General features: G+C 46.0%; 5 non-coding genes across 5 annotated transcripts; all 5 read right to left on the reverse strand.

Annotated features, from left to right (window-relative positions):
• Nucleotides 1-1,763: 1,763 nt before the first annotated feature.
• On the reverse strand, nucleotides 1,764-1,835 carry trnap-agg (transfer RNA proline (anticodon AGG)). Its single transcript has one exon. It is a non-coding gene; the product is annotated as a tRNA-Pro (tRNA).
• Nucleotides 1,836-3,325: 1,490 nt separating this feature from the next.
• Nucleotides 3,326-3,397, reverse strand: trnap-agg (transfer RNA proline (anticodon AGG)). The gene has a single exon. It is a non-coding gene; the product is annotated as a tRNA-Pro (tRNA).
• A 1,062-nt stretch (nucleotides 3,398-4,459) lies between these two features.
• Nucleotides 4,460-4,531, reverse strand: trnap-agg (transfer RNA proline (anticodon AGG)). The gene has a single exon. It is a non-coding gene; the product is annotated as a tRNA-Pro (tRNA).
• Nucleotides 4,532-5,027: 496 nt separating this feature from the next.
• Nucleotides 5,028-5,099, reverse strand: trnaq-cug (transfer RNA glutamine (anticodon CUG)). The gene has a single exon. It is a non-coding gene; the product is annotated as a tRNA-Gln (tRNA).
• Nucleotides 5,100-6,042: 943 nt separating this feature from the next.
• trnap-agg (transfer RNA proline (anticodon AGG)) lies at nucleotides 6,043-6,114 on the reverse strand. The gene has a single exon. It is a non-coding gene; the product is annotated as a tRNA-Pro (tRNA).
• Nucleotides 6,115-7,500: the final 1,386 nt, after the last annotated feature.

Here is a 7,500-nt window from a genome sequence, read left to right on the forward strand (position 1 = left end):
TTTTGGAAAAATGAAAAGTCAAAGTTTAAACTGCAGATTAAGAACTAAGAAGAGCAGACAGAAGTGGGCATGAAAACATGCAGACGCAGCTTTAGTCTTAATTGACAGTGGCCTATGATTGACCCGGGATGGCAGAATGGACTGAAACTGCTCAAGAAAAGATGCTGCAAAGACAGAAGAGGGCTCGTCCGGGATTTGAACCCAGGACCTATCGCACCCGAAGCGAGAATCATACCCCTAGACCAATGAGCTACAAGTTGCTGCTCAGTGGAGGCCACTTTGCCATGTAATTCACTCTGTTCGATGCTACGGTCGCTCCAACATCCTGCCTCTTAGCTGACAAGGGCAGAAATAGAGCTCTGACCAGATGCACTGACCAGATTTCTGAGAAACTCAATTTTTACCTACCAGCTCTAGCTTGGCCTACCTTTGTAGAGTAATGTTGATTAAAATACCAACGACAAAGCACAAGAGCTGAATTTAACAGCAGAAGTCTACATTGTGGCACTGCCACGCAAATCTTGCTGATGAGAAGCTGTCTGAGGTCTGTACTGCTTCTCCACAGAGGGTCAGGTGACAGCGGTCTTCTCAATTTAGTTCCAGCTCAGTTTTATGTGAGTTCTAGATTGTTTGGATGCCATGGTTGAAGGAGGCCACTGTAGCAATACATTTTAAGACACACTGCCACAGAGAAAGTTGTGACATACCCCAAAGCTCCTCCTTGCCAAGCACAGCCAGACAGACCCCAAGGTTCCACCAAGAGTTGAACTCAGATCACTGGATTCAGAGTCCAGAGTGCTAACCATTACACCATGGAACCAACAGTGTCTGCACATCTGTTTGAAGTGTAGAAAACATTCAAGGAGGCTCTGCGAAAAGCAACTAACCAGCAAGCATCAGAATGGTGTCCGAAAGCATTCACGGCTCCACTCTGAGTAAACCCAGGATCGAACCTGGGACCTTTAAATGTTCAGTGTAACGCTCTCTGAACCTTGTAAACCAATATTGAGAAAAACATCAAAGCAAAGGACACGAGCCTCCAGTCAACCGCAAACGGCTACTCTGCATGGCAGCCGATCTGAACCATCTTAGACACACCCCCACCTTTCAGTGAAAGTGCGGGAACCCAAAGAGCGAAGTGTTGTACAAAGTTTAAATTGCAGATGAGGAACTACGAACAGGGAGAAATCAGCACGAAAACATGCAGGAGTACTATTGACCGAAAGAAAGCAGAATTGACTGATACTTCTCAGCAATATGCTCAATGTGGGCTCATCCAGGATTTGAACCCAGGACCTCTCACTCCCGAAGCGAGAATCTTACCCCTAGACCAACAAGCCACCATGTACACAGACACTACTCAAAACAAGGAGCTGCAAAGCGGGCTCATCTGGGATTTGAACTGGGGCCCACTTGCTCCCATACAGCAATAAAAGAAAAAAAAACACACCCCAACACCAACAAGCCCTCAGATGCTCCTGCATCTAGCAAACGCAAGATGAAGGCTCACAGGGCCGTAAAGCGATCCAAGCATCTATTTTTTGCCATATCTCCACTGCTTGGGCTGCATTCCTAAACCAATTTTTGGAAAAATGTAAAGTCAAAGTTTAAACTGCAGATTAAGAACTAACAAGAGCAGAAGAGAAGTGGGCATGAAAACATGCAGAAGCAGCTTTAGTCTTAATTGACAGTGGCGTATGATTGACCCGGGATGGCAGAATGGACTGAAACTGCTCAAGAAAAGATGCTGCAAAGACAGAAGAGGGCTCGTCCGGGATTTGAACCCGGGACCTCTCGCACCCTAAGCGAGAATCATACCCCTAGACCAACGAGCCACAAGTTGCTGCTCAGTGGAGGCCACTTTGCCATGTATTTCACTCTGTTCGATGCTACGGTCGCTCCAATATCCTGCCTCTTAGCTGACAAGGGCAGAAATAGAGCTCTGACCAGTTGCACTGACCAGATTTCTGAGCAACTCAATTTTTACCTACCAGCTCTAGCTTGGCCTACCTTTGTAGAATAATGTTGATTAAAATATCAACGACAAAACACAAGAGCTGAATTTAACAGCAGAAGTCTACATTGTGGCACTGCCACGCAAATCTTGCTGATGAGAATCTGTCTGAGGTCTGTACTGCTTCTCCACAGAGGGTCAGGTGACAGCGGTCTTCTCAATTTAGTTCCAGCTCAGTTTTATGTGAGTTCTAGATTGTTTGGAGGCCATGGTTAAAGGAGGCCACTGTAGCAATACATTTTAAGACACACTGCCACAGAGAAAGTTGTGACATACCCCAAAGCTCCTCCTTGCCAAGCACAGCCAGACAGACCCCAAGGTTCCACCAAGAGTTGAACTCAGATCACTGGATTCAGAGTCCAGAGTGCTAACCATTACACCATGGAACCAACAGTGTCTGCACATCTGTTTGAAGTGTAGAAAACATTCAAGGAGGCTCTGCGAAAAGCAACTAACCAGCAAGCATTCACGGCTCCACTCTGAGTAAACCCAGGATCGAACCTGGGACCTTTAAATGTTCAGTGTAACGCTCTCTGAACCTTGTAAACCAATATTGAGAAAAACATCAAAGCAAAGGACACGAGCCTCCAGTCAACCGCAAACGGCTACACTGCATGGCAGCCGATCTGAACCATCTTAGACACACACCCACCTTTTAGTGAAAGTGCGGGAACCCAAAGAGCGAAGTGTTGTACAAAGTTTAAATTGCAGATGAGGAACTACGAACAGGGAGAAATCAGCACGAAAACATGCAGGAGTACTATTGACCGAAAGAAGGTAGAATTGACTGATACTTCTCAGCAATATGCTCAATGTGGGCTCGTCCAGGATTTGAACCCGGGACCTCTCACACCCGAAGCAAGAATCATACCCCTAGACCAACAAGCCACCATGTATACAGACACTACTCAAAACAAGGAGCTGCAAAGCGGGCTCATCTGGGATTTGAACTGGGGCCCACTTGCTCCCATACAGCAATAAAAGAAAAAAAAACACACCCCAACACCAACAAGCCCTCAGATGCTCCTGCATCTAGCAAACGCAAGATGAAGGCTCACAGGGCCATAAAGCGATCCAAGAATCTATTTTTTGCCATATCTCCACTGCTTGGGCTGCATTCCTAAACCAATTTTTGGAAAAATGTAAAGTCAAAGTTTAAACTGCAGATTAAGAACTAAGAAGAGCAGAAGAGAAGTGGGCATGAAAACATGCAGAAGCAGCTTTAGTCTTAATTGACAGTGGCGTATGATTGACCCGGGATGGCAGAATGGACTGAAACTGCTCAAGAAAAGATGCTGCAAAGACAGAAGAGGGCTCGTCCGGGATTTGAACACGGGACCTCTCGCACCCTAAGCGAGAATCATACCCCTAGACCAACGAGCCACAAGTTGCTGCTCAGTGGAGGCCACTTTGCCATGTATTTCACTCTGTTCGATGCTACGGTCGCTCCAATATCCTGCCTCTTAGCTGACAAGGGCAGAAATAGAGCTCTGACCAGATGCACTGACCAGATTTCTGAGCAACTCAATTTTTACCTACCAGCTCTAGCTTGGCCTACCTTTGTAGAATAATGTTGATTAAAATATCAACGACAAAACACAAGAGCTGAATTTAACAGCAGAAGTCTACATTGTGGCACTGCCACGCAAATCTTGCTGATGAGAAGCTGTCTGAGGTCTGTACTGCTTCTCCAAAGAGGGTCAGGTGTCATCGGTGTTCTCAATTTAGTTCCAGCTCAGTTTTATGTGAGTTCTAGACTGTTTGGAGGCCATGGTTAAAGGAGACCTTTCAGTGAAAGTGCGGGAACCCAAAGAGCGAAGTGTTGTACAAAGTTTAAATTGCAGATGAGGAACTACGAACAGGGAGAAATCAGCACGAAAACATGCAGGAGTACTATTGACCGACAGAAGGCAGAATTGACTGATACTTCTCAGCAATATGCTCAATGTGGGCTCGTCCAGGATTTGAACCCAGGACCTCTCACACCCGAAGCGAGAATCTTACCCCTAGACCAACAAGCCACCATGTACACAGACACTACTCAAAACAAGGAGCTGCAAAGCGGGCTCATCTGGGATTTGAACTGGGGCCCACTTGCTCCCATACAGCAATAAAAGAAAAAAAAAACACACCCCAACACCAACAAGCCCTCAGATGCTCCTGCATCTAGCAAACGCAAGATGAAGGCTCACAGGGCCGTAAAGCGATCCAAGCATCTATTTTTTGCCATATCTCCACTGCTTGGGCTGCATTCCTAAACCAATTTTTGGAAAAATGTAAAGTCAAAGTTTAAACTGCAGATTAAGAACTAACAAGAGCAGAAGAGAAGTGGGCATGAAAACATGCAGAAGCAGCTTTAGTCTTAATTGACAGTGGCGTATGATTGACCCGGGATGGCAGAATGGACTGAAACTGCTCAAGAAAAGATGCTGCAAAGACAGAAGAGGGCTCGTCCGGGATTTGAACCCGGGACCTCTCGCACCCTAAGCGAGAATCATACCCCTAGACCAACGAGCCACAAGTTGCTGCTCAGTGGAGGCCACTTTGCCATGTATTTCACTCTGTTCGATGCTACGGTCGCTCCAATATCCTGCCTCTTAGCTGACAAGGGCAGAAATAGAGCTCTGACCAGATGCACTGACCAGATTTCTGAGCAACTCAATTTTTACCTACCAGCTCTAGCTTGGCCTACCTTTGTAGAATAATGTTGATTAAAATATCAACGACAAAACACAAGAGCTGAATTTAACAGCAGAAGTCTACATTGTGGCACTGCCACGCAAATCTTGCTGATGAGAAGCTGTCTGAGGTCTGTACTGCTTCTCCAAAGAGGGTCAGGTGACATCGGTGTTCTCAATTTAGTTCCAGCTCAGTTTTATGTGAGTTCTAGATTGTTTGGAGGCCATGGTTAAAGGAGGCCACTGTAGCAATACATTTTAAGACACACTGCCACAGAGAAAGTTGTGACATACCCCAAAGCTCCTCCTTGCCAAGCACAGCCAGACAGACCCCAAGGTTCCACCAAGATTTGAACTCGGATCACTGGATTCAGAGTCCAGAGTGCTAACCATTACACCATGGAACCAACAGTGTCTGCACATCTGTTTGAAGTGTAGAAAACATTCAAGGAGCATCTGCGAAAAGCAACTAACCAGCAAGCATCAGAATGGTGTCCGAAAGCATTCAAGGCTCCACTCTGAGTAAACCCAGGATCGAACCTGGGACCTTTAAATGTTCAGTGTAACGCTCTCTGAACCTTGTAAACCAATATTGAGAAAAACATCAAAGCAAAGGACACGAGCCTCCAGTCAACCGCAAACGGCTACCCTGCATGGCAGCCGATCTGAACCATCTTAGACACACCCCCACCTTTCAGTGAAAGTGCGGGAACCCAAAGAGCAAAGTGTTGTACAAAGTTTAAATTGCAGATGAGGAACTACGAACAGGTAGAAATCAGCACGAAAACATGCAGGAGTACTATTGACTGAAAGAAGGCAGAATTGACTGATACTTCTCAGCAATATGCTCAATGTGGGCTCGTCCAGGATTTGAACCCGGGACCTCTCACACCTGAAGCGAGAATCATACCCCTAGACCAACAAGCCACCATGTACACAGACACTACTCAAAACAAGGAGCTGCAAAGCGGGCTCATCTGGGATTTGAACTGGGGCTCACTTGCTCCCATACAGCAATAAAAGAAAAAAAAAACACACCCCAACACCAACAAGCCCTCAGATGCTCCTGCATCTAGCAAACGCAAGATGAAGGCTCACAGGGCCGTAAAGCGATCCAAGAATCTATTTTTTGCCATATCTCCACTGCTTGGGCTGCATTCCTAAACCAATTTTTGGAAAAATGTCAAGTCAAAGTTTAAACTGCAGATTAAGAACTTAGAAGAGCAGAGAGAAGTGGGCATGAAAACATGCAGACGCAGCTTTAGTCTTAATTGACAGTGGCGTATGTTTGACCCGGGATGGCAGAATGGACTGAAACTGTTCAAGAAAAGATGCTGCAAAGACAGAAGAGGGCTCGTCCGGGATTTGAACCCAGGACCTCTCGCACCCTAAGCGAGAATCATACCCCTAGACCCACGAGCCACAAGTTGCTGCTCAGTGGAGGCCATTTTGCCATGTATTTCAGTCTGTTCGATGCTACGGTCGCTCCAATATCCTGCCTCTTAGCTGACAAGGGCAGAAATAGAGCTCTGACCAGATGCACTGACCAGATTTCTGAGCAACTCAATTTTTACCTACCAGCTCTAGCTTGGCCTACCTTTGTAGAATAATGTTGATTAAAATATGAACTACAAAACACAAGAGCTGAATTTAACAGCAGAAGTCTACATTGTGGCACTGCCACGCAAATCTTGCTGATGAGAAGCTGTCTGAGGTCTGTACTGCTTCTCCACAGAGGGTCAGGTGACAGCGGTCTTCTCAATTTAGTTCCAGCTCAGTTTTATGTGAGATCTAGATTGTTTGGAGGCCATGGTTAAAGGAGGCCACTGTAGCAATACATTTTAAGACACACTGCCACAGAGAAAGTTGTGACATACCCCAAAGCTCCTCCTTGCCAAGCACAGCCAGACAGACCCCAAGGTTCCACCAAGAGTTGAACTCGGATCACTGGATTCAGAGTCCAGAGTGCTAACCGTTACACCATGGAACCAACAGTGTCTGCACATCTGTTTGAAGTGTAGAAAACATTCAAGGAGGTTCTGCGAAAAGCAACTAACCAGCAAGCATCAGAATGGTGTCCGAAAAGCATTCACGGCTCCACTCTGAGTAAACCCAGGATCGAACCTGGGACCTTTAAATGTTCTGTGTAACGCTCTCTGAACCTTGTAAACCAATATTGAGAAAAACATCAAAGCAAAGGACACGAGCCTCCAGTCAACCGCAAAGGTCTACCCTGCATGGCAGCCAATCTGAACCATCTTAGACACACCCCCACCTTTCAGTGAAAGTGCGGAAACCCAAAGAGCGAAGTGTTGTACAAAGTTTAAATTGCAGATGAGGAACTACGAACAGGGAGAAATCGGCACAAAAACATGCAGGAGTATTATTGGCCGAAAGAAGGCAGAAATGACTGATACTTCTCAGCAATATGCTCAATGTGGGCTCGTCGCGGGATTTGAACCCGGGACCTCTCACACCCGAAGCAAGAATCATACCCCTAGACCAACTAGTCACCATGTACCTAGACACTACTCAAAAAATGGAGCTGCAAAGCGGGTTCATCTGGGATTTGAACTTGGGTCCACTTGCTCCCATACAGCAATAGAAGAAAAAAAACACACACCCCAACACCAACAAGCCCTCAGATGCTACTGCAACTAGCAAACGCAAGATAAGGGCTCACAGGGCTGTAAAGCGATCCAAGAATCTATTTTTTGCCATATCTCCACTGCTTGGGCTGCATTCCTAAACCAATTTTTGGAAAAATGTCAAGTCAAAGTTTAAACTGCAGATTAAGAACTAAGAAGA

The sequence above is a fragment of the Carassius carassius genome, chromosome 1, assembly GCF_963082965.1.
Source record: "Carassius carassius chromosome 1, fCarCar2.1, whole genome shotgun sequence".
In the NCBI taxonomy this organism is placed as follows: domain Eukaryota; kingdom Metazoa; phylum Chordata; class Actinopteri; order Cypriniformes; family Cyprinidae; genus Carassius; species Carassius carassius.